Below are 23,374 nucleotides of genomic sequence, written 5' to 3' on the forward strand. Positions count from 1 at the left end.
TGTGGCGGTGCGTTCATGGGCACATGCAGCAAATGCTGTGTATGGCATGCAAAGTGAATCTGTATCAACTACAGAGTTTAAAGTACAACAGTTTTCTACTGTGCAATGAAGGTAAATTCTTATGTAATTGGCACCACTTATGAAAACAGATTGAGGTATCACATCAAGTTTAGATGACATGATCGCGAGAGTATCGTGTTTTTTAGGGAAGTTTAAACTTAGACTAATCGATCAGTCTAAAACTAAGAAAACACTCAGAGGACAGTCAAAATTGAGCACTGTTTAATCTATAAGGTTAAACACTGTTAAACAATACATATATCATAAGGGCCATTTTAAACAGTTAATCACATTATTCAGTAACCAAATTGGGTTTTTGGTGCCTGTCCACATGCTGGTCTACATGCCCTGGAAGATTTCAAAGTCCCAGTCCAATACCATCCGTGTTCATGGACCCGATTTTCTCATGTTTTTGTGTGTAAGTGACTACTGGGGACACCAATTTTTGAAATTGATCCAGTATTGAACGAGAGTGCTGCAGCCGGCAGCCGCAAAACATGCTGCAATGTATTCCCTTCAGGTGACTGAGCACCGTCGAAGTGCGTCCACTAAAAGTGTTTGGCTGACAGTGTTAGATTATTATTCTACGTGTCTGACAACATTATGGAAACAGCCTCTGTATCACTCTCGCCAAAGCCACCAGACTCCATTAACAGAAACAGTAATTTTATCACTGTAAAACAGACTTCATTCAAACTCTACAGACACAAAATAAAACTCAACAAAACCTTTTTGGTTTGTTTTTCCACAGTTCCAATAATCACCACCAGCTCTTGTCTTGAAGTCACGAAGCGGGACAGGAGCGAGAAAGAGGGCCGACTTCAGAGAAACAGCGATGGGAAAAATCAGTAATTACCACATAATGGAAGCCCTGCCATGTATTATGAATGCATTATCCGATTATAGCTTTAAAATATCTGGCATTATATCAGGGGCTTTATCAAGAGTTAGCTTTAAAATAGCTAAGTTTACATCAGGAGCGTTAGCTTCATTAAGTGTTAGCATTAAAATAGCTAACTTTATATCAGGGGCATTAGCTCCATTAAGTGTTAGCATTAAAATAGCTAACTTTATATCAGTGATGTTAGCTTATCCAAGTGTTAGCTTTAAAATAGCTATATCAGGGGAGTTTATGGATGAATGTATTATGAATGCATTATCCGATTATAGCTTTAAAATATCTGGCATTATATCAGGGGCTTCACCAAGTGTTAGCTTTAAAACAGCTAACACAGACAGGCATTTCTGTGAGTTATGTTTGTTTTTACATTCAAATCTGTAATTGTGGATTTCTCCGCAGTATTGTCTCTACCACCACCATTTTTCAGACGATGAAGACGGCGTCACTTCCTGTCACTCATCACATGATCTATACAAGGCGTGGCATTGGCTGACTTCTTGTCAGAGCACGTGCTGTACGTCACAAAACAGACCCGATGAATCGAAGATGAAATTCATTGTCAACTACGTTAACTCAGTTTTAATGCATCTAATTGATTAGTTGTATGAGCCCTAAAACATGTTGTGTTGTGTGATGTACTGAAATAAAAGAAATAAAGACTGGTCACACATCAGCTTTCCTCTTTGGCCAAAACAATGTGCACGTGAGCAGAGCTTCATAAAAACAATGATCATTATCTCTATAGAGTCTCTTTTCTAATCTTTTGTCAAGACAAAGGGACAATAGCCAGGACCGTCTAATGTTAATGTATTAAAGGAAAGAGCACACCAATCAAACTAATGACAATGAAGTCAATTTCAAACTGAGCGGTGACTCCTCTACATATGTATTATCTTCCGAATGTCAGTTGTGATTTTTCTTTTTTCTTTTTAAATGACTCTGAAGGGATCCATAAATGTTTTGCTGAAAATGTCAGGGTATTTAAATTGTAATGTACTGGATGGAAAGCAATATGCTTCGGAGTGTGGGGCGATGAAGCAGTGCCTCTCTGGCTCTCTAACCACGTTCATGCTTCAGTAACAACTATAAGGCTCTGGGCTAAACAGATGATGAAGTCGTTTTGTTGTTGTCGTCTGATCATCGCACTGCTTTCACAGCAAATGTAAATCAAAATTTCCTTTCATTTAAACCTTTAACTCATATGGCCATTATCGACATTTCCACGTCGGCGCGAGCGCAAATGAATCTATATGTTTGTGTTTAAGCAATCAAAAGCATTGCAGATATAAGTATATTTCTAAAATTATGCACACAGCTCTGCATGAATTCCTATAAATTTTTAGCAGAAGCAGAATAATTTGTCATCTGGGTGATAGTTCAGTTAACACCGATTGTTTCACTTTATCTTGGGACAGGAAATTATGGTGGAGCCTGCAGGTGATTTAATGGAGAGGAAAATGTCAAGATGAGGACATGGAGAAGACTTCCTGTGCGGCAGTTTCTCTTTTTTTCTTTTTCTTACTTGCCCTAAGCAAGGCTGACAAGATGAAACCAGACTGGACTCTGAACAACAAGGGCTCCTGTAAGGGGACTGCTCTCTGACTCATCCTCTGCAGCTTTAACAAGCTGTCTGCAAAGGGCCATGTCTTTGTTCAAAGCAAAGCGGCATTCACTGTCTTTCTCTCACCTCTTCTTCTCTCTACGTCTCTCGTCCATGCTCGCTCATATGTTTAAACCCCAGATACACGTGGGAAACACACCAGTGCTGTAGACTAATTATGTTTTGGCCTCCTCCTGTATTACTTCCTGTCTACAGTGTAGCCTCGTAACTGTGTCGATCCACACCATCTATAGCATTTACAGAACCGAGTAGAAGTTTTTTTTTGCAAAGAATCTTGAATGTTTTGTCAGCGAACGTTGCTCACTGTGTTTCTGCTCAGACTGACTGGGAATGACTCGTTTAATGGTGGGGGAGCTTTATTTTTGTGCCATTGCTTGGCGTTACTTGGCGTCTCACTGTGGTATGGCCAGCACCCCTAGTCAGCCACAGTCACTGTTCTTCTGTTAGGGTTTTACACTTCCATTTTGGCCGGACAGAAACACGATCACAGTTTGCATTCATAGCTGGTCCATGTGGATGCCTGATAATCCAGTAAACAATGCAGTCAATCCTGCCGAACACACAAAGATAAACAACAAGCGGTCGCAATGACACAGCACGAGGTCAAGTTGGGCTTCGTTCCTCATTTTCCATTTTCTTTTTTCTCTCCCGTAAATACAGTTAGAGACGCTGAGATGTGCTGCCAAAAGCCTTCATTTTCAGGGGAAGGGATTTCACTCGACAGTGCCAAAAAGCCTCTCCCCGAGAACTCATTATCTTGTCCTCTTTGTCACAAGGAGCAAAAAGCCACATTTGCGAGCGTTGTTTAATCTCTGACTAGAGGTCGTGTTTTACTAACAGGTCAGTCACACGAGGGGGGAACAAGCGCACTTTACATCTATGCAAATGGGACACAGTAATTATCAGCTATACAAGTTTGTGATGGTTCCCTGTGCAAGTGACAGAGAGAGATTGTTGAGTGACTCGCAAGCATTGATTATCTTCAAATAAATCGCTGTTTATTGACGGAGTGATGAGGGTCAGAATTTAATCAACTGCACTGCGTAAGACACAAACAGCAGCCGAGATAAATGGATGTTTCCTTCAAAACAACTGCGCAAGTTAATTTATCTCAAGCTGTTTGGTATCTGCTTTTAAAAAATGATCTCATTTCAGCAACAGCATATACAGTATAGACACTGAAATTCAGACTCATTACTGCGTTGCTTCCACTTTGATGTGGGTAACTCCAGATTTTGCTGAATCATAATGTAATGCATTTGAAATGTTACTTGTCATGCCTGTGGCTTACTTAGACAATAAAAATCTGCTTATTATTCTTGAATAAATACAGCAGGACATGAAGCATGTTTGGCTTTTATCCCTTCCTTTTCCGAACTTCTGCTGTGAAAGGATTTCTCTTTGCAATGAATGGAAACGTCTGGCTTGGAATATTCCCCTCCACTTTACAACCCCTTTCCCCACATATCAATGTACGCCATGGCTTGAGCTGTCACAGGGGTAATGAATAGCAGCAATGAATAGAAGCAGAAGTAAGATAAATAAAATAAAATATTGCTTGGCACCAACTTCGTTCAAACTACTTTAACTGACACACACGTCTTCCTGCTGTCAGCACAATATCTGAGCGAGGCGAGCAGGTAGGCCGCATTATCAAGATATTTATCATCAGGTTGGATGTGAAAGTGTGTTGAGCAATCTCCATTCGGCGCTGCTGGCCTGTGAGAATTCCTTCCATACTTCTCTACTTATCTTAAAATACTACTTCTATTTAATACTTTTCACCCAATGTAATTACTTGTCAACCCCTCCTGTTTTCAATTAAAGGCAATTCCACCAAAATCACATTGCCATATCATCAACATTATCTTTATTCTGTCCAAATCCTAGTTGCATTGACGCTTTTCTTAACGAGCTTTATAAGTAACAAAAAAGGTGCACCTCGTTTTAATTCTGCTAATTTACACCATCTGATGTGACCGTACTCTGTTCTACAATGTCGCAGGAATTAAGCCTCGATAAATCTGAAACACAGACTGAAGTTAAAGGAGATATCCTGAGTTCACGTCAGTGCAGCTTTCCAACTAACACAGCGTGATTTCCTTTGGGGTTCTACACCTGAAGAGATGCTCAGGGGTGTGTTGTTCTTTGAATAAAAGTTGGCTTGATCTGCATGATAATGAATCACCCTCACAGCAATTCATATGGAAATAGTATGCAGCTCCAGGATCCAACCAAGAAACAGTCATTTGGACTGTCACACATCTGGCATCCCTCCAACACACCTGACAACTACTTCCAGCTGCAGACATCATGTAGCATTGTGTCTCCGATGATTAGCACAGTTGTAGTACTATAAGCATGGCCAGGGTTTGAACCGGTGTAATGCCTGGTGAAATTATATTGGGAGAACTGAAATGTTCTCTCTCTGTTGACGGATAGATTCACATAAGAATCTTCCACAAATCAATTCACAAATGCCGGCATATGGCAGACAGTTCATCTTCAAAAAAGGTAAGCCACTATGGTGTCTGGGATTTAAAGACGTAATAATTAGCATTTTGTGAACATTTTGTAGCCATTATCTACAGACTAACGTTAGCAGAGCAGAGCACCAAACTCCAGCACTAACAAACTAGACTGGCTGACCAACACCCACTGCAGCACTTTACAATATTCATCCAACTGTGGTGGGGCGATCTCATCTGTTTTTTATTTCAAAAGCCCCATGGCCATACGGTGCTGTGGTTAACGATGGCTTTCACCGGTACTAGTATTGCAGCGGGGAGACAAAACTTCAACAAGAAGGAACTTTTTGGCCCTTCTTCGTTCAACAACACACACAAACTTTTGTCTTTACGAAAAAACATTCAACCAGTGATGTTGGTCAGGAAACGTCAGTCAGTAATGTTTCATGTGCAGCTCAGTGGGTAATGGACAGGAGTCAGTGGGACGGAACACAGTGAACTGGAGTAAGAGCCAAAATTCACTGTCTCCCGTTCGTTTCAATAGAGAATCACTTTGATCGAGAATCGATTGTGAAGCGAATCATGACGCCAAGAGTTGTAATCAAGTTGTGAGATTGCCAAAGATTCCCACCCCTATCGATGGGAAGTCATTCAGATGTTTTGGTTTTCTCCCACATCAAAGAGAAGATGCACTGGGACAAGCTGCTGGCAGAGGTATTTCTATCCATCAGATATAAATCTTAGAAAAGGAGCTGCAGTGTGGTTATTTTGTAGTTCTAGTTTTTTTTTTAGCAAATGTATCCAGACAATAAATCTAACCAATTTTGTCTTGTTATTACAGAGAACGACTGAGTGAAGCAACATGAGTCTGTACGATAATGATCATGATGTGATGATAATGATGATGATTCAAAGCAGAATTTAGCTTTGATTCATTTTGATTATAGAGCTTAAACAGCTCATTCTCTTAAACAAACAAACACATGCAAACCCTATCAAAGAGAAGTCTTCCTATGCTTTAACGCAGCTAGCTGCTTACCAGTCGTTAATGTTCTGACCATCAAAACAGGGTGAAAATGCATGCAGATTTGAAACAAAAGGTTTCATGGGCAGCAGGTTGAGATCATACTGAGTTCATACTTTGTACCCTGAAGATGGTTGGCGTACATCTGCCATGTGGTAAACAGCCAAATAACAAAAACCACTGACGTGGACATGATGTGTCATGACAGGCACTTCTTTGCTCACAGTGATTTGTCATGAGTACTTTATTGGAGTTTAAACTTACTCGAGCTTGCTAATCACGTGTAATCGTCATGTTTAATCAAATCATTTATAATGAAGCAGGTGGGTGGGAAAAGGAGTCAATTCAGTCAGGAAAGAAGGAATTTCAGTCTGAGAGGAACAAGGACAAAGCTAAGTCAATGATATCTCAAGAATCCAAAGAATATGACATATCTGGGGGAGAAAAGACACTCTTTATGATTGTTAAAGTCAAACAAGGGTAAACCTGCTGCATCATAGACACATTTCAGCCACTGAGTCACCTTAAACATTGCCAATGCCAACAAGTTTGCATGATGTTTGACCCAAGCACAGTTTGAGCAATCTAAGCACCCCGGCAGAGAAACCTTGGCAGCCTTTGAGCATTAAAAAAAAGAGTTCTGCACACAATGGCTCAGGCGGCCCAGGCCTGCAGCTCCTCCCCAGAGGTGCAGAGAACTTTTAATCTAATTAAAACAAGACTGGGAAAGACAACTTGAAAGATAAGGGTGCCACAGAGAGTCGGCTGCCTGGCACCACCGCCATTCATCCTTCTCAGTAGTGGCTAAAGCTAGTTATTAAGACCTTGAGGGCGACAAGCGTGCGGCCAGGAATGGTCTACCAAGTGACAGTATTAAATAGGAGCTCGGTTTGACAGCTGCAGTCTCGTTGAGACGGACGACACAATCACAACAGTGAGACTAACAAAAACAGGCAGGAGCAATTCACCTTTTTGGGTTTCACTTTTTCACGATGGAGAAGAGTGGGCAACAAAAACATCAACAGCCGAACTGCACAGAGAATGCAGAAGGAACATGTCCTCCCTCTTAAGATATTCCTGGGGCATGCTGGAAATATAACAAGAGTGCAAAGCAACAACAACTACTGGATGAAATGGAACAGCAAGTCTAAATATCATCTAGGCGTCACACTGGCGCTGCTACCTTAATAACAATGAAGGTTGTGCATTTATGATGTTAAATTTTGCTTTCTTCTAGCATAATCTGCATCCACTTGAATATGTTTGGCAGCGGGGAACAGCATGGAGTAGATGGAGAAAGAGGAGAATGGTTTTAACTGTACAGTCTTCTATTTCCTCCTGAACCAATACCTGTAAATAAATAAATAAAAACAAAAAACACTGGTGTCATCAGTTTTTCTTGTGGCTCAGAAAGTCTTTTTATTTGAGTTATTTATGCCTGATGAGTCAACCAGGTCCAAAATGAATCTTACAGGTTTGTGATGGACTGTTTTTATATGCTGGATATAAAAAATGTGTTTCCGCTAGTGGAAGGATGTATATGTAGATATAACATTGTTAAAACCCCCACGATCCCATCCCTACACGACAAAACAGGGGACAAAAAGTACCGTACAAAGCTGTCTGTGAAGTGGATGTTCTATGCTGTTAAACATGGATGAGGACATTAAGAGTTAATCACCATATATGGACTTAAAAATTAATATCAGAAGGTACTGCACTGTAATTAGTTCTGGGCTGTCAGGCACTGTCTTTCTGGTCCAAACCACTTCTATAAGATGAGGTTGTATTTTACTGACATGTGGCATATAGGCATGACTGTGGGCACCTGACAGACCACAATAATCAGAATGTATGGTTTTAATAAAGTTTGTCACTCGCTTCTTGCATCAAAGTAAATGATTTTTTCAATTTGCTGCATGGAGAAATTCCCTTAATTTTCCTCGATCACATGTAAAAACAACTGGTTTTTTTTTTTTTTTGCAACATTTACAAAGTTTAGAATTAAAAACAAACAGCAACATGACAGGCTGTCAAAAAGAAGATGATTTGGATATTTTTCCAAAGGATGACACACACTAGAGTACTTAACAATAGTTGGCAATAAAAATTCTGCAAACAATGACTCGTCATTTGTTTTCTTCCTGCAGACTCTAAGATAGTTCCAAGCTGTGGAAGTAGCTTTCATGTATTACTTGTCAGGAGGGTCATACACAGCAGGTAATAATTCCTTTACAGTATGTGGTAATATCTTCATTGTGCAGCTGTGGGGATGTTTGTTGTCCCATCATAAAAACCCTCCTGCTTTCTGACACATCTCATTATGGCACGCCTACATGTTTGTGAAAACAATGGTGACAAGAGCTTGTATACTGCAGCAGGCAAACACAGTGAGGATGAATATAAATAAGCTCAACGGTCACTTTCTGAAACTTCTTTAATCTTAATGTGACATGCATCACGATTTTAATACAATTCCTTTTTTTATTACTGCAGTCAAGCACTCACCATGCATTCCTCAATATGAATGAAATGTGTGTGTATAAAAGCAATTAGGTTCTATCTCAAATGCATTCATCCAAGCATTGCAAACTTAATTAAGAAGGCGACCCACAGCGTATATGCCACATGCCAGTAAGATGCCACAATTTAACCTTTCAGCTGTGGCTTAGGCCAGAAACACAGCGCTTATCATCCCATAAACACTGATATTGTATTATCCTCTCATGTTCATTTTAAGTCCGTGCACAGTGATTAACTCTTAAGCGCTTCCTCACCAGAATTTAACAGCATGTATATGGAGCAATCCTAACAGCAGCGTCTGGGGGAGTTTATTTGCCCTTTGACACCTCCCCTGCCGTTTCCAGGGATGGTGTCTTAATTATGATGATGGCACTGATGATGATATTCATTTGTTGGTAAATGAGATAATAGGCATGGAACATCATTAGAAGTTCCATCGCTTTTCATTTGAGCCACTATTAGCTATACCATCCCAACTGCAGTCAATTACTGCACCGTTTGCAAGTTACATAGTGACCTTATCCGAGCTGACAAATGGCCAATTTCTTCACAGTCCTCTGCATCCAACCATGCTCTGCCTTCCCTTATTTACTGCCTAGTTTCTAAATGCCACATTTGTTCCTCTTTATTCCCAAAGAAGCTTCTTTTGTTCCGTTTTTCTTTTTCATTTATGCTACTGGCTTAAAAGTATTGCTGAGATAGATTTCATTACTCTTCACTGTCCGTCAACATGTCTATTTATTAAAAACCAACAGAATACTGTATATATCATTCAGGGGAAGAGAGAATATGTTTTATGTGATTTGGGTGAAATGTCCCTTTGAATATAAATGGAAAGTGACTCATAAACAAAAACACAGTATCTGTAAATACAGCAGGTGAACTAAATATAGTTTAGGATGAGTGCACTACACAGTTTTTATGGTACAGTAAACCATAATCACCTGTACCAACAAACTGATAATGGCCTCGGCCTGGCAGTCTTCCTAGCACATCTACTTGGGGTAATGACCCCTCAGAGCCACTGAACTTGCTGTGTATGCTTACGCTACACTGCTTGGAGTTTTACCGTCCTTCCGGCCCACACGAGAGGTCATGTTCACCTTCAGTCAGGCGTTAAAATGAAGTCCACTCCCTTACCGAGCCCATCACTCAAGACCATTCCGACTCCCAATTGAAGACATAAAATGTAGTCTTATGGGCTACCCGCATCGTATATTTCCCTGTAAATGGGTGAGGACTGAGTCCATCTAAAAAGGAAGAGGATTCATGATGTAAAACAGGGTGGTGGAATAAAGAGGCTCCTCCTTCTGTTTTAAAGATACTATATTATAAGGTACCAATATTGGCTCATTTACCTAGGCGAGGCGTGGTGCAAGCAGGTCGGTAGCTCTGCTTGCAGAGGACTGAAATGTGTGTAGGCTCATTTCTCCACAATGTATTCATCAATTCTGTCTTATTGTAGTTCAAGGATTATTCTCTTTGCATAGCCTTCCTGGGTTAAACATACGAATGGATATGCATTTCATCAGAGAGATCAGAGAACAGGGTCAGCCAGAGTGCAGCGCCCCTGGAGCAGTTGTGGGGGTTCAGTCACTTGCTCAAAGGCACTTGGTTGTGGATGATGGCATCATAGATGCAATACCCTCCAGCTGAAAGCACACAAATGCACCCTTCTCTCAGTGATAGGAATCAAACCAGCTACTGGTTGGCCTGTCTTCTTCGAGGCATTCCTGCCTGGTGAAAGTAGCAGTTGGGTTGAATCCCTCATACCGTAATGCTGGAGTTTGTGAAACGGATTTCATAGCAATTGGAAAGTTTTGGTTTGGATAAGATCTTAAACTACTATTCAGTTCATTGTTTACTCAATCTATGGAACTGGCATCAATTTTGATAATCATGTACGTAATTATGCAAGAAAAAAAAATGCTGAACATTAATGGTTCCAGCTTCTTAAATGTGAGAATTTGCTGCTTTTCCTTTCCTTTTCCTTCCTTTCTTACATGATAGTAAACAGAATATCTTTGGGTTTGGACTATAATTCAGAGATAATGAAAATAATCACCGGTTGCAGCCCTACTTTGGATTTCAATTTACTGCTTAATTTTTGAGGCAGAAATTCTAAAACTAGACAGCCTGTATGAAGCGAAAGAGGTGGGATGAACAAGCAATTACCAGGGCAGAGCGTGACAGGCTGAGGTAAATATCAATTAAGCAAACGCCGTCCAAATCATATTTATCTTTAAACTTCACAGTAATAACTATGGTGCTGTCAAGCCAGAGGAATTACTCCTAGCTGAACTTGTGCTTTGATCGGCTTGTGAAAAGCATGCAAGGACACAAATTGCGATGATATGGCGGTGGCAGTGTGGTGAGAAGTAAAAACTACTTAGTACTACTATTACTAAAGGCTCTTTTCAGGAATGCTACCATTTGCAAGCCCAGTAACATACAATCCCATGTTGGGCGTTTGGTATGCAGTGCAACCACAGTTTTTCTGTCGGATACTGAGCAGCTCCAGTGAAGCAGAGGCCCTGAAGTGCCTCCTCTCACCTTGTTGTGTGTGTGTGTGTGTGTGTGTGTGTGTGTGTGTGTGTGTGTGTGTGTAATTCTTGGACAGGGGCCATAGGATATGTGAGACTGAAGGTTGATGGTCCAGTGCTCCTGCTCAGGAAACTGCCTCCCTCTCAATCACCTTATTCAAAGTGCTGTAAGCTTGTTAGGTGCAGTATTGCTCCTCTCAGTCTAATTTCCTGCATGACATAGGCTTATTTGTTTCATTGCGGTTGCTCCACTGGCCGTTTACCTATCAGCATTTCCAGCCAGTCATAGTGCATTCACCAGCACAGGGCTTCTTTACATAAGAGTTACAGCGGGGATCTCTTTTGGGGGTGAAACCCCATCATGTAGCTGGAGTGAACATCATGTCTATTCTTATAAAATCCTATTAAAAATACAGTGCTCATGTTTTCCGACGTGCTGCTGTAAATGTAAATCACTCACTGTGTTGTCAGCATTATATATGCTGACCGAGCATGTCCACTTCAATCCGTATTATTGCTTCACTCTTCCCGCTAAAGACGTGCTCTGCTTTGATGCTTGTGTTCGGCTGGAAGTGTTCTGGGGTCAACAGCTGCACAACATGCATCGATTGTTGTGATATGCTTATGATCTTCTTTAATTCATTGTGCCGATATTATCCGGGAAATTGTGCCATACAGGTGAGTTAACTAATGACAGCTGTGACGAGATGAGTGGACTAATCACCGTCACTATGTGCCAGGTTCTTGGTTTCACGTTTATGATAGATTTAATGTTTTTTTTAAACTGATGAACAACATTTGGGCCTGTAATAAAAGGGCTAAAAAAACCAACCAACATACTAATTTAGTGATATGTTTTCATTCCTTATTCCGCTTTTGCAGATACAAACATCATGAATATCCTTCAGAGAGCTTATCACTGATCTGCAGCTACTCAGGAAAATACATAAAAATGTTTATAGCAAGCATCATTTCTACTAGCAGAGTTTACAGTGCGAGGTTATGGAAAACAAAGCATTCCAGATGGCTCTATCACCAAAAGACAGCCCCTACATACACTTTTTAAACCTAACCCCAAGTATGTAACCAGTACCTTCGCTATTTGAAGTTGCATTACCCTCTCTCAGTAACTGTATCTGTGCATAGCCAGATCCCTTACTACTATTGATCTGTAGCCCCACTCCTTTTCAACTGTGTTGTGAGAGAATGTTCCATGAAATATTTATTTTCCCTGCAATTCCCCCTTTTCAAATTCGGGCTATCCTTTCCAGTCACACCTGCTGATCCAAGCCATTTTTTGAGGCGTGGATTTAGCCCTCAGTTGGCTCTGCCTAGTGCATAATATTCAGCGGGTTAGAGCCGCATCGCTGCACATTAAAGGTTGAAGTGGAGGGAACATAAACAGGGTCCTCTTGGCCATTGTAGGCAGCGATGTCACGGGTGTTATTACCCCATCCACCTTCTCAGCCCTGATCATCTGCTGCTGCTGATAGAGGTTGTAGAGATAGGGTTTTAGAGGATGTTTGTAGGAGGAAAAGGAGACAGAGCAGTGTATGTGTGTGTCCTGTACATGCAACCTTTGGACACACACTTTGAATGAACTGTCAGACAGACTACATTTATATTGACCCTACTCTATTTAATCTGGCTGTGCACTCAATACTCTGATTCACATGTTAGAAATCTTCTTTTCTTTCCTTCTCTCGAAGTCACAAACACAGCACGAACACAAGTCTGCATAAAGTCCCATATACACACAGATCACGGCATCCATAAATAATAGAGCACACATAAATTAAACATCGAAGTTGAGTTTGCGATAGCCGCTCACAGTTGGCCGACTAAGACGCCTCATTCTCCCCCCTCCAAGACTTAATTAGAGGCCTCGCATTTCCTGTATGGAAAACAGCAGAAAAAAGCAAACAAACAAACACGAGGGGAAGAAAGCCACAGGGAGCGTAGCCTTTGATTTCCCACAATGCACGCACGCTGCTATTACAGTTTGCAATAATTGTGGGCTTTATGAGAGGACAAAGCCTTAAACATGAACATCTAATAAACACCTGCTTCCTACCCTCGTTCATTCACCTCTGGTGTCTTCAAAGGTTAGCTCTCCCCACCAGCCTCCTGCCCAACACATCATGCATCAGTTTGCATTTATAGAGGCTGTGCAGATGCAGCACAAATTGCCTGGTAACCTTAGTCAGTGGACAGTTAGCTGTGTGCAAACACTGTCCAAACACAGAAATCAGCAGGAATGAAGATAAAACACACATAAATGACAGCACTGACTCAGGAGCAGGTCCGTACAGTAATAGAACATGATTGTGCTACTTTGACACGATAAATGATTGACAGATCTATTATTTGATCAGTCAATATGCTTCTGTATTGCTTGATTAATCACATCTAAGAAGCTATAATCTTGAAAAAGAAATATTAAATGATGATTGAATTAAATATCTGATTGACTGGTGATACACATAAGTGAAGTCTGGTATTCAGTCAGTAGGATGGCTAGGCAGGAGAATTTCTATTATTAGACGTGATATTATTGTATTTACATGTATATAAACATATGTAAAGATGACATTTGTCATGGAATCGCTCTGCTAAAAATACAAATCTGACTCATTCAAGGTTTTGGTAATTCAACCTGTGATCCTCCTGATATGAGACAACCGCGGCACAAAAGCACACGTCCTTCTGCTAGCTCATTCTTAATTATGGCTTTGGTGATATCGAGACTGACATTTAAGATCCCTTCACGCCTGTGTTTTTGTGAAAGACCTGAATGAGGCCCATCTGGTCTAAGTAGGGCACTGGGGATGACAGCGCGCCAGCATGTTAATATGTTCTTTCAGAGATGAGGGGGACGCTGTGTTACAGAGATGATGATGATGGCGTTCCCAGTCACGTTCACTCACTTAGCAAATCTTGTCTCCTCTTGATCATTCTTGACAGTAACAAAAGGGGTGAATATTCTCTAATCAAGGCCAAAAATTCAGATCATCGCTGGCATTTCCCTAATCAGCCTGTAATAGCATTTTGAGGACAGTGTCAGTGGATAATGGAAGGTTAGCCATATGAAACAATAAGAGATGACGAGTGTCGATGGCAAATCCCTCTGAAAGGTGTGCCCTGAAGATGCTGGTGGCGCAAAATCAACTCACATTAAGGAGTTATAGTTTACAGAGCACTGAATATACTGCTTTAAAATAGTGCTATATGGTGAAATGTAGTCAACATTTCAACTATTCAGACCGGATGAGAACTTCAATAATTTCAGAGCAAATTAAGAAAATTGCTGCCATAGCAGCAGCATATTCATGTTGTACCGTCCCTCAAATAAGAACATCCTAGGTAGAAGCGAATATAATCCAGATCCGCACAACATGAATACAGCATCATTTGGCATCATTCACGATGGAATTGCCAGGCTTGAAATGATATGTTTGGAAGGAAGGGTTGAGAAAATAATGATGAATCAATAGACTTTGTGGAGATATGACTCTATTACTGAGAATAATGAGGCATGTGGGCAGCACAGAAATTATAATAGACAAGATGAATGCAATGTGCTTTCCATTAGTATGAATTTGTCTTTCAAAAAAAGAAAAAAAAAAAAAAAGCATCCATGACAAGTAAACTAACTGTCTGTCTCATTATGAAGGAAAAAACATGTGATATCAACCCACAGACAATAATTAGAATTTCTGACATTTCACAGTAAAAATTCCAAGACAGCATGTATGTAACTCCTTTCTCTTCCTATATATTATCTCCCCTGCATCCTTCAATAAATCCCATCTGTCCTAGAATCAAGAGGGAGCCTCTGCCTTCCAGCTACAAGAAAGAAGCTGCATGGTAAGAAATCATATCCATAATAAATCAGAACTATAGGTACAGCACAATGAATTGAGCATCCTTGCTGGGTTACCCCTGTCGTTTTTCTGCAGCGAGCAAGTTTCGCTCTCTAAACCAGTCTTCTTACTGTGTTCTCCCTTTGAAACAGCAGCCAGGCTTTCCATTACGTCTCAGTGTGCTGTCAGAGTCTACCTCTTTCAGAGAGATTATTTTCCCCTTTCATATCGGAAAGTGTGCAGCCAGATCTAATAATACCATACGCAACTGATGTTGGGGAAAATGTAGCACTTCATTGGAGAAAGAAACAACAGCAACAAACAAAAAAACCCCCCAAAAGTCCTCTGTACGTAAATGTCAGCATCAGAATCTCGAATCCCTCTGGATAAACACTCGTATTTTTTACTGAAACATAATTAAAAGCTCTGTCGCAGTTTTTCTGTGTATCCTCGTAGGGAATGAAGCGTGTCAGGTGAGACTTTTGAGGGGTAACCCCCGAGGCGTCGTGAAATGCGACGTGCCCTGACTGCCGCTCACCTCTTCTCCCTGAGAAGATGAGAAGGTGGTGTAGAGGTACGCGCCATTTCCTGCTGATAGAGGATGTGAAGGAAGCACACCTCATTGCGATAAGGACTAGGTGGTGTTTACTTTTTATCTCGACTCTTCCCGAGAAGCTGAACATTTGCCAGAAATGACAAACAGACAATAATGCGGGAGAAAGGACTGATTTACCGCCTTGATGCCAAAAAAGTTGGGATGCTGTTTAAAATGTAAATAAAAACAGAATGCACCCATTTGTAAACAAAAAGTGTTCCTGAGCCCATGTAGAAATATCCTCTATCCAGTCATGTGTTCACAAAGTGGTGAACCTCGCTCCATCCTCACTTGTGAACGGCTGAGCCTTTCCAGGATGCCCCTCTCATACCCAATCATGACACTCTCACCTGTTACCAATCAACCTGCTTGCCTGTGGAATGTTCCAAACAGGTGTTTTTGGAGCATTCCACATCGTTCCCAGTCTTTGAAACGTGTCGCTGCATCAGATTCAGAATAAGCAGATATTTACAAAAAAAAAAAAAAAAAAAAAAAAATCAATGAAGGTGATGTCATGTCGAAAAGGATTATAAAGTTATCACATTCTGTTTAATTTCTATTTTACACAACGTCCCAACTTTTTGCAATCAGGGCTGTAAAACAGCAGTACATGACGAATGTTTAGGTCAAAACAAAGTGAAGCTAATGGGATGCGACATGCCTTGACTGATGTACTGCGCTGGGTAAATTAATCACACCTGGGGGGATGTTCACAGGGCGATGAACGGGTTACAGGCAGTACAAACACGTTCAATCCTGCACCAGCCTCAGTCCTGAGCGCCATCGGTGGGACTGATGTTTGCCCTCCTCATCGTGAGTGCTACTCAGTGATGGCCATTTCATTCAGTATGAACGATGAAGAATCAAGCCTCTGTCGATATCTTCTTCAGGGCAGTTTAAAAATAATGTACTGATTCGACCGACAAATTCTGTCCTGGGATCATCACCAGTATGTTATTTTTAGTAGGTTTGTTGGGTAACTTGCAAAATAAAAAAACGCCTCAAGTCTAAAAAATGTTGATGAAACAGGGTCTCACTACTATGGTTTGAGTACATAAGGAGTGCAAGACCACACTAGAACCATACAAGAACCAGTATTTGTGTGTTTTTAGTCCACTGGAGTCACTGATCAACAAGTAAATATGGTGAACACTGTCAATCACTGAGTATTAACGGAAGAAAGAACATTCTTTATACGTAATTACATCCTTTAGCTGGTGGTATTGGCTGGCCCTGAAACTCAGCACCCATGATGCAACCTGCTGAAACTTCCACACACTGGTTGATAAGTACACTCTCTTTGGAGTTTTCTTTCCTCTCTCTTTTTTTTTTTAATTGACTAGAGATGTTATAGTTACGAGGTAATTGAATTTAACAAGACTTTAGTACAAACAACAGCAGCTGGATGATCAGCCTGTGTATCCAGACGTATGTGAAGTTGAGAACAGACACATCAAACTTTGTCTCAATAAAGCGCTCTCTGAAGGAACACAACATCTTGATTTAGATGCAAAACACAATCCCATGCTCGGCTGGCTCCTCCCATGAGGGGCCAGGAGATTAAGATTTAATGGTGATGCTGAGGGAATGACACTGTCTGCAGCCTCCCGTCTCTTCACACAACATCACCTCTGCTGCTTCCCTATCGCTTTCTCTCCCGCAAACACAGATGCAGACGCGCTCGCCTACACAGTCATGCGTGTGCTCAAGTTTGAGTATGCATGCGCTCCCCACAGATGCCTGCACAAACACACACACACACACACACACACACACACACACACACACACACACACACACACACACATGTTTAGAAATGTAGACACTCACACATGCAATTTAAAATCTGACAAAAGCTTGGCTACTGGCAGATGAAGTCAACTAGAGTTTGACTTGTGAATTAAAACTCTTGTCAAGATGATCTTTATGTTCCATGAATGCTGGAATCGGTTTAAGGAATGATGGATCTGCGCTCAACATGCCTGGTAAAACACACGTCTGAAGAGGATGCACTGTTTGGTGATGTTTCACAGTGTAATGCACAGCGCGGCTGACATCAAGAGGGTTTAAATTAGATTATATGTGACATATACGGATGGCAGCCACTGCCCTTCATGCATTTACCTCCATCTACAGTGATGTGTTGTGCAGGGAACATCAACACAAGAAAATCGCACACCAGCTGCTCTTCCTAATTACAAAAAAAAACACTTTAAGAATATCCAGCTGCAACCACCTTTGCAGATTTCATGTCCTAATGTTATCAGGGTTTAAAATGTATCTGCAATGGCTTCCTCCCCCCTTCAACTGCTATTGCTCATACCTTAAAATCTGAAGAGGCATTAAAAACTGAAATTAATGAGGGATCAGCTTTGCCCTGGATTCACAGGGAAAGGCTAGTCCATTAAAAGAGCAGGTGATCTTGCTCTTTGGTTTAGAATACACATGTGCATCTCTGACATGTCACACATACTTGATCTTAATATACAGTACAGCACTTGCTGTACTTGGCAGTCCATGAACTTCCTTTAGAAGCTGTGAAGGTTTCATGGACTCATTGTAAATTTAAAGGATGCTTCCGGTGTGACAGAAAATCCAGGGTGACAATGTGAAACATTGTCCTTAGATGGCACCCATCCTGCTGTTACGACCTGCTTGTCCTGGCTGCATTGATGAGGGATCAGATCATTATTCAACAATGATTTGAGTGTCAGCGAGGCTGCAACAAAGGACACTGACTCAACACTGCAACTCTGTGACACCTGGAACATAAAGCCAATGAATCTGGAAGACCTGAACAGGTTTAGTGTCACATCACAAAAAGCGTTTATCTGGATGAAAGTGGAGTCTGACAAAGGCCTTCACAATTAATCCCATTGATTTAGAAGGTAATGGCATACTTATGTGTTCAAAAAGGGTCCTTGATTGGAGAAGTAATGGTTAGATTTTTCTCACTGTCTGCATTTAGCACAAATAAAGAAAGAAAAGTGCAACACAGGAAAAAAAAAAAGGCAGAAATGGCTGAATGAGAACCACACACTGACGTTCAAGATGGTTGCAGGTATTGAGTAATATAATCATGTCAGCCTGACCACACGGAGAGCACAGAGAGGGCTTTTTTTTCCACGCTTAAGCTATTTGTCCATTTCTCTCTACCATAAAGGCACCAGGACTGACGCAAAAGTAATGAAATCGTCCAAAATGAACACACAAGTCTGCAACAAAACAGCTAAGAGACTGTAAACGTCTGCTGCTTACCACTTTGAGAAGCAATCATCCCCTCAGCCATGGCCTATTCTTTTCTCTCTTCTTTTGCTGTGGTCGTCCCTATTTTCGCTCTTTTATCTAAAGGGAGAGGAGAGGGAAGAAGTAGAAATGAGAAGAGAAATTATGGGTAAGCTTAAAAGCCACAATGAGGATCAATACATAAAGATTACGATTTCAAACATCTTGAGAACACAGCGGTTTGAAACAGATAGACGTGGAAGAGACGAGGAATCGAAGCAGGAACAGCGACTGCGCATAAGTTTTCAAACCACATGAAGTAAATCACAGGAGATATATATACATTTTAACTGAAGCAAGCCTTGAAGTGTCAGTATATGCTCAGATTTTTTGTTTAAAGATCGTTGTAGCAGAAGTTCCCGATCTTTTTTTCCGAGTTCCTAGCAAACAGTGTGACCTATGCAATGCACACTGGCCCCTGTCTTCCACTCTCCACGATAATGAGTCCCCTTATCCAGACTGCAGGAGGAAACACAGAGGATGGTGATTATGCAAAAGGCGTGCCTGAGTTGGTAATGCGATGATGAGAGAAAAAGATAGACAGAGAGAGCGAGCGAAAGAGGAGACAGTTATCTCCTCCAAGTCCAAAGGCAGAGAGATTAAAAAAAAAAGTCGGACTCAGGACACTCTTGTTAAAATCACTCTTGACACCCTGCGCTATTAGTACGCCATTAAGAGTTCAAGGACAATAGCTGTCCTGTTTTTGATCATTTATCCGTTGGATCCCCTCGTTAAGCCTGAACCAAGTTCCACACAATGGCCACAGAATATTGATGGGCTGCGAACGGGTGATTTTGTTGAATTTCTAATAATCCCCCTTTTGTCTGCCCTTGATATTACAGATGAGCCAAATGCTTTTGACATTCCAGATTGAAAAATGAATTCCTTGATGTTGATGTAGTTCTCTCAATATTCTAATATGACAATATGAGACACAAATGGTGCATACTAAAAGGTCCTCACTCCAACTGACTGACTCTTAGCACAAAGTTTCAGCCCCGCTAGTGTTGCTAGACAGCGGATGGCAATTTCAACCATTGGATGGACTTCTGTGAAATTCAATAAAGGCCTTCATGGTCCCCAGAGCATGAACCCAAATGATGACCATGAACCCCTGACTTTTCATCTAGCGCCACCAGCAGGTCAAAGGTTTGTACACACATTCATGCCGCGTAGACGATGTATCCTCCCGACTTTCCCCTTAGCACCACCATAAGGTCGACTCTTTAGGCTATCTCTGCAACTGTTGCATGGATTGCCATGAAATCTGGTACAGACATTCTGTCCCCCACAGGATGAACACAGGAATAACACTGGCAATCCCTGACTCTTCATCTAGCACCAGCATCAGGTCACAGTGCTTGCTGACATTCGGGTTTGCCTCAAAGCGCTGCAGTGTCTAAGCAGAGCCTCGCAGAGCCCACTGGAGCATGGCTGTAGATTATCTGACTTGTTTTCATGATTTTCTTATGGAGACAGTCACTGTCCCCTTGCACTGTGTGAGGTTCCTTTGTTAGAAACGACCATGTTCAAGAATGCACTGTCTCAACATCGTCTGTGCTACTGGGACACATGCCTGTGTATTTATTGCACTTGGAAAATAAAGTTGATCCTGAGTCAGATTGAAATACAGTATATCATTGCACATAATGGGATTTAATAACCTTTAATTGACAATCTGTCAAACTCTGGCCAGAGAAACATTGCCATCATTTCCCCTGCCTACCACGAGCTTGGCCTTGATACGTAAAGATGCAATAGCACGCAATTTGCCACCTGGAATCAATATGGACGCCAATCAAGACAATAGTGTCTCTCTTTAATTAGGTGACCATAAAGTGTCTTAATATGCAGGAGCACCTGGATGCTGTTATGGAGATCAGAGCTTCATCAGCATTTGTTTTTAACTACTGCAGCCCAAACCCAAATAATTGGTCCTTTAATTTGCAGAATGGCGAATGGTGATGGACACACTGGGACATGGGATGTTTTTTTCACTGATCAGCTGAAAGTGACAAAAGATAAAAGGGTTTCCTCAGCAGTGGAGAGGCTGCATGCATGACGGTTTTATAATCACAATATGTTTAAGAATTATTATTTGTTCTGAAATGAAATCACTGAGTCACTCAAAACCAGTGTTTTTCAATAGACGGCAACATAAATCTATGTTTTATATATTTCATCAGCCTGTTTGGTACCGCTGTGATGGGTTTCAATGAAACACACTGTTGTTAATCTGACAATATTTCTGATTCTGATTCTGATCTGAATCTGATACCAATACTAGAGACGACAATGTAGAGCTTTCAGGTGCCCAAATTTCACAAGAAAAAGAAAGAAAATCCCCCTAAAAGACTGCCATATAGCTCCCAAAATTTAATATCATTGCAGCAGAAAAAATGTCTTAAAGATACTTTAATTTTAATGTTTCGCTGAAAATGAGAAAAATTAAACTACATGCCAAAATAACTCATCCCCCCGATCCAAACGTCTTTCCGTTCAACTAATAATACGCAGCTAATAAAGCAGAACCAATTACTTTGCACAGCTGGGCATCTTTTATATGTTCCTTTTTCGATCGCGAGCATTTGATTGCTTGTAAATACACGCCTGATTTATACTTCTTTACAGTGTAAAACTCAGTGGGCCCAATGACAAGAAAGCAATTAATCACATTATTATGCCAATTAAGAAGTTGGTCTGCTCCAGTGAAGGTGGGAAAAAAAGCAATAGACGTGAAGATGTGAAGTTAATGTGAGCCTTTAAATTACATCCATCACTCCCACTCCTCCACATAGACAAGGTTTCACATGCTAGCACTGAAGTGCTGTTTATATATTTAGATTTAAATCCATTGGCCTCTTGTTACATAACGCTTTTTTCCCTTTGCTAATATGCATTCAGTGTTGAGAGGACTTGGATATTAATCAGTGTCTAACATACTATTAATAACAGCGAGTACTGTTGTTCAGATTTCTGCATTACAAAATGTCCAGTAATCACCTTACAATGACTACAAGACAGTCTAGATAAGGAATGAGAAATTATGATCCACCATGATTTGACTTCTTGGGAGAGCTTCAATGTGACAGCAGGGACTAGCCTGGGACATGGAGGCTTAAATCTAATCATTTGCAGCTTCACTTTGACTTCAGTAGCTAACTTTTGCGTGGACGTTTCAAGTCTTGCTGTAAACTAGGAGCGGAGCATCAAGCAACATGAGTCAGTGTGATGAAGGGATCTTTGCGTCAAAGATCTGGCAGCCTAAATGTCGTCTTACAAAATCAATAACAAATTAGCAATGTCTAATACGAGACACCTCCAACTGATAGAGGGTAGCCTGGAGTTACTGCTGTTTCCACTGACATAAGTTGCTGTAACGGGACCCTCTGTCTCTCTCCCCCCGTCTCTCTTTCTCTCTCTTGGCTACAACAGTGCACAGCAGAGATTATAATTACAGCAATCTGTGATGATTACTACTGGGGTTAAGCGCTTAAAATTAGTTTAAAACCAAAGTAAAACTCAAAATTTAGTTCATGAACTTGACTATGGAGTTGACCTTGGACTACAAGACTTAACATAATCTCCCACCTTTGTTTGACCCTTCATATAAAGTTATGGTGCATCTTTATCGGTGGAGTTAATGGACTTAAAGGATTTTTTTTTTCAGGCCTTATTCCATCATTATTCATTGTGTTTGCTTTCTCCTAAACTGCTTTACACTCCATCCCTCCCTAAAAGGTGAAAGGAAACTGTAGCCTAAAAGCAACAACATCATCTTGTTTCACCACAACAACGCTCACATTGAAAAGACCAGCCAACATTCAATTTTCCATTTATCTATTCGCTGAAACTTGTGTAAATTGTGATTTTATATGTTATTTCAACTTTAAGCTCTATCAGATATTCTGTAAAAACCTCCTCACATCAATCTTTAATGGGCAGTTTCAAGTATTTGTGGGATTTTTCTAGGTCTGTTATCTACCGGCAGGCATCAGGAATCGTAAATGTGTCAATACAAGCAGCGGTTCAGGGGGTTAAAAATCTGAAAGTTAAATTGTGTAGCTCTTTTACAAAAGATTATGAATGTGGGCGTTCAAAAAAAGTGATAGTTCAGCCTGAAGCCACTGTGCTCTTCTGCTTCACCTACAGAAGATGACTGGCAGCCATGAAAATACAGCAGAAGATAAGCAATGTTTTAAAAAAAAGAGTATGAAATGGATTTATATACCTGAGCAGTTAAGATAATAGTTTATTATATTTCTCTTAAGACGTGCATTTTATGCTGTGTATTATTGTGCTGAAAGGACCATCTTCATCACTTTGTGGGTGAAACCATTGAAGCTTGCTTTGGCCTTGATGTGTGTAAGAGAGCAGCAAAGTAACAAAATGGCCTATGATGAATTAATTAATGTGTAACACAATCAATAGTTTTATGATAGCAACAACTGGGGAAATAGGTTCCAGGTTATAACTGTCTGCAGGTTTGTT

The 23,374-nt window shown here is 40.8% G+C and overlaps 1 protein-coding gene across 2 annotated transcripts in view; it reads right to left on the bottom strand.

Annotated features, from left to right (window-relative positions):
• The window catches only part of lingo2 (leucine rich repeat and Ig domain containing 2), a 197,951-nt gene that overhangs the window by 62,846 nt on the left and 111,731 nt on the right, over positions 1-23,374 (bottom strand). For both annotated transcript variants that reach the window (XM_076739137.1, XM_076739136.1), the window contains exon 4: positions 18,857-18,943. The gene's annotated coding sequence lies outside the window, so the exon portion shown is untranslated. The remainder of the gene's footprint in view (positions 1-18,856; positions 18,944-23,374) is intronic.

The sequence above is a fragment of the Chaetodon auriga genome, chromosome 9 (genome assembly GCF_051107435.1).
Source record: "Chaetodon auriga isolate fChaAug3 chromosome 9, fChaAug3.hap1, whole genome shotgun sequence".
Classification (NCBI taxonomy): Eukaryota; Metazoa; Chordata; class Actinopteri; order Chaetodontiformes; family Chaetodontidae; genus Chaetodon; species Chaetodon auriga.